The sequence below is a fragment of the Salvia hispanica genome, chromosome 4 (assembly GCF_029641045.1).
Source record: "Salvia hispanica isolate PSC_SH4W2 chromosome 4, Shi_PSC_v1, whole genome shotgun sequence".
NCBI classification, from domain to species: Eukaryota; Viridiplantae; Streptophyta; class Magnoliopsida; order Lamiales; family Lamiaceae; genus Salvia; species Salvia hispanica.
The window spans coordinates 33,950,028-33,955,027 of NC_142695.1; positions in this window are offsets into that span (position 1 = coordinate 33,950,028).

The window sequence follows — 5,000 nt, forward strand, 5'->3', positions numbered from 1 at the left end:
ATTATTCGTTCGCCGGACCAGAAGTAAAAATTTTGGTGGATAAGGATCCCGTAAAAACTTCTTTCGAGCAATGGGCCAAACCGGGTCATTTTTCAAGAACAATAGCCTAAAGGACCTGATACTACCACTTGGATCTGGAACCTACATGCTGATGCTCACGATTTCGATAGCCATACCAGCGATTTGGAGGAGATCTCTCGAAAAGTATTTAGTGCCCATTTCGGCCAACTCTCCATCATCTTTCTTTGGCTGAGTGGCATGTATTTCCACGGTGCTCGTTTTTCCAATTATGAAGCGTGGCTAAGTGATCCAACCCACATCGGGCCGAGTGCTCAGGTGGTTTGGCCAATAGTGGGCCAAGAAATATTGAATGGTGATGTGGGCGGGGTTTCCGAGGAATACAAATAACCTCTGGTTTTTTTCAGATTTGGCGAGCATCTGGAATAACTAGTGAATTACAACTCTATTGTACCGCAATCGGTGCACTGGTCTTTGCAGCGTTAATGCTTTTTGCTGGTTGGTTTCATTATCATAAAGCGGCCCCAAAATTGGCTTGGTTTCAAGATGTAGAATCTATGTTGAATCACCATTTAGCGGGGCTACTAGGACTTGGGTCTCTTTCTTGGGCGGGGCATCAAGTACATGTATCTTTACCGATTAACCAATTTCTAAACGCTGGAGTAGATCCTAAAGAGATACCCCTCCCTCATGAATATATCTTGAATCGCGATCTTTTGGCTCAACTTTATCCAAGTTTTGCCGAGGGAGCAACCCCATTTTTCACCTTGAATTGGTCAAAATATGCGAATTTCTTACTTTTCGTGGAGGATTAGATCAGTAACCGGAGGTCTATGGTTGACTGATATTGCACATCATCATTTAGCAATTGCTATTCTGTTCCTGATAGCGGGTCACATGTATAGAACCAACTGGGGTATTGGTCATGGGCTAAAAGATATTTAGAAGCTCATAATGGTCCATTTACAGGCCAGGGCCATAAAGGCCTATATGAGATCCTAACAACATCATGGCATGCTCAATTATCTCTTAACCTAGCCATGTTAGGCTCTTTAACCATTGTTGTAGCTCACCAATATGTATTCCATGCCCCCTTATCCATATCTAGCTACTGACTATGGTACACAACTGTCATTGTTCACACATCACATGTGGATTGGTGGATTTCTCATAGTCGGTGCTGCTGCGCATGCAGCCATTTTATGGTAAGAGACTATGATCCAACTACTCGATACAACGATCTATTAGATCGTGTCCTAGACAATCGTGATGCAATAATATCACATCTCAACTGGGCGTGTATATTTCTGGGCTTTCACAGTTTTGGTTTGTATATTCATAATGATACGATGAGTGCCTTAGGGCGTCCTCAAGATATGTTTTCAGATACCGCTATACAATTACAACCCGTTTTTGCACAATGGATACAAAATACTCATGCTTTAGCACCCAGTGCAACGGCTCCCTGGTGCAACGGCAAGTACCAGTTTAACCTGGGGGGGTGGTGATTTAGTAGCAGTGGGCGGCAAAGTGGCTTTGTTACCTATTCCGTTAGGAACCGCGGATTTTTTGGTACATCATATCCATGCATTTACGATTCATGTCACGGTATTGATACTCCTGAAAGGTGTTCTATTTGCTCGCAGCTCTCGGTTGATACCAGATAAAGCAAATCTTGGTTTTCGTTTTCCTTGTGATGGGCCTGGAAGAGGGGGTACATGTCAATGTATCGGCTTGGGATCATGTCTTCTTAGGACTATTCTGGATGTACAATTCTATTTCGGTAGTAATATTCCATTTCAGCTGGATAATGCAGTCAGATGTTTGGGGCAGTATAAGCGATCAAGGGGGTAGTAACCTCATATCACGGGAGGAAACTTCGCGCAGAGTTTCTATTACTATTAATGGGTGCTCCGGGATTTCTTATGGGCACAGGCATCCCAGGTAATTCAGTCTTATGGTCTTCATTATCTGCATATGGCCTTTTTTTCCTAGGTGCTCACTTTGTATGGGCTTTTAGTTAATGTTTCTATTCAGTGGACGTGGTTATTGGCAAGAACTTATTGAATCCATCGTTTGGGCTCATAATAAATAAAGTTGCTCCTGCTACTCAGCCGAGAGCCTTGAGCATTGTACAAGGACGTGCTGTAGGAGTAACCCATTACCTTCTGGGTGGAATTGCACAACATGGGCGGTTCTTCTTAGCAAGAATTATTGCAGTAGGATAATGGCTAGGAGGATTTTGAAAGGCATTATGGCATTAAGATTTCCAAGGTTTAGCCAAGGGTTAGCTCAGGATCCCACTACTCGTCGTATTTGGTTTGGTATTGCTACCGCACATGACTTCGAAAGTCATGATGATATTACTGAGGAACGTCTTTATCAGAATATTTTTGCTTCCCACTTCGGTCAATTAGCAATAATTTTTTCTGTGGACTTCCGGAAATCTGTTTCATGTAGCTTGGCAAGGAAATTTTGAATCATGGGTACAAGACCTTTACACGTAAGACCTATTGCTCATGCAATTTGGGATCCTCATTTTGGTCAACCGGCCGTGGAGGCTTTTACTAGAGGGGGTGCTTTTGGCCCAGTGAATATCGCGTATTCTGTGTGTTTATCAGTGGTGGTATACAATCGGTTTACGCACTAATGAAGATCTTTATACCGGAGCTCTTTTCTATTATTTCTTTCTGCCATATCCTTAATAGCAGGTTGGCTGCACTTACAACCGAAATGAAACCGAGTGTTTCGTGGTTCAAAAATGCTGAATCTCGTCTGAATCATCATTTGTCAGGACTCTTCGGCGTAAGATTCCTTGGCTTGGACAGGACATTTAGTACATGTCGCTATTCCTGGATCCAGAGGGGAGTCCGTTCGATGAATAATTTCTTAGATGTATTACGCATCCCCAAGGGTTAGGCCCACTTTTTTCAGGTCATTGGAATCTTTATGCTCAAAACCCTGATTCAAGTAGTCATTTATTTGGGACCTCCCAAGGAGCAGGAACTGCCATTCTAACTCTTCTTGGAGGATTTCATCCACAAACACAAAGTTTGTGGTTGACTGATATGGCTCATCATCATTTGGCTATTGCATTATTTTTCTTGTTGCTGGTCATATGTATAGAACTAATTTCGGGATTGGACACAGTATCAAGGATCTTTAGATGCACATATTCCTCCAGGAGGGACGGCTGGGGCGTGGGCATAAGGGTCTTTATGATACAATCAACAATTCGCTTCATTTTCAATTAGGTCTTGCTCTAGCTTAGCTTCTTTAGGGGTTATTACCTCCTTGGTAGCGCAACACATGTACTCTTTACCTGCTTATGCATTCATAGCACAAGACTTTACTACTCAAGCTGCATTATATACCCATCACCAATATATCGCAGGATTCATCATGACAGGGGCTTTTGCCCATGGAGCTATCTTTTTCATTAGAGATTACAACCCAGAGCAAAACGAAGATAATGTATTGGCAAGAATGTTAGACCATAAGGAAGCTATCATATCTCATTTAAGTTGGGCCAGCCTCTTTTTGGGATTCCATACCCTGGGACTTTATGTTCATAATGATGTCATGCTTGCTTTTGGTACTCCGGAAAAGCAAATTTTGATCGAACCCATATTTGCTCAATGGATACAATCGGCTCATGGGAAAACTTCATATGGGTTCGATGTACTTTTATCTTCAACCAGCGGCCCGGCATTCAACGCGGGTCGAAGCATCTGGTTGCCCGGTTGGTTAAATGCTATTAATGAGAATACTAATTCATTATTCTTAACAATAGGGCCCGGAGACTTTTTAGTCCATCATGCTATTGCTCTGGGTTTACATACAACTACATTGATCTTAGTAAAAGGTGCTTTAGATGCACGGGGTTCCAAGTTAATGCCAGATAAAAAGGATTTCGGTTATAGTTTTCCATGCGATGGCCCTGGCCGAGGGGGTACTTGTGACATTTCGGCATGGGACGCATTTTATTTAGCAGTTTTTTGGATGTTAAATACTATTGGATGGGTTACTTTTTATTGGCATTGGAAGCATATCACATTATGGCAGGGTAACGTTTCACAATTTAATGAATCTTCCACTTATTTGATGGGCTGGCTAAGAGATTATTTATGGTTAAACTCTTCACAACTTATCAATGGATATAACCCTTTTGGTATGAATAGTTTATCGGTCTGGGCATGGATGTTCTTATTTGGACATCTTGTTTGGGCTACTGGATTTATGTTCTTAATCTCCTGGCGGGGATATTGGCAAGAATTGATTGAAACTTTAGCATGGGCTCATGAACGCACACCTTTGGCGAATTTGATTCGATGGAGAGATAAACCCGTGGCGCTTTCTATTGTGCAAGCAAGATTGGTTGGATTAGCCCATTTTTCTGTAGGTTATATATTCACTTATGCAGCTTTCTTGATTGCCTCTACGTCGGGAAAATTTGGCTAATTTTGGAATGTGTTATATTCGCGATAATCTCATTTTTTTCGACGGAGAGAAGGCCTGCCTTCTTATATTTCTACATCTAGGATTCGACTTGTATCATGGATACTAATAGGACCTGAACCATTATGGCAAGGAAAAGTTTGATTCAGAGGGAGAAGAAGAGGCAAAAATTGGAACAGAAATATCATTTGATTCGTCGATCCTCAAAAAAAGAAATAAGTCAAGTTCCATCATTAAGTGACAAATGGGAAATTTATGGAAAGTTACAATCCCCACCACGGAATAGTGCACCTACACGCCTGCATCGCCGTTGTTTTTCGACCGGAAGACCGAGAGCTAACTATCGAGATTTTGGACTATCCGGACACATACTTCGCGAAATGGTTCATGCATGTTTGGTGCCAGGAGCAACAAGATCGAGTTGGTAAGGATTAACCTTTCGTTTCTATAGTCGATGATCATAAATGGCCTCTTTACCATTCTGTATAAATGTACTATTCTATTTGTACAGATATGGTAGAGGG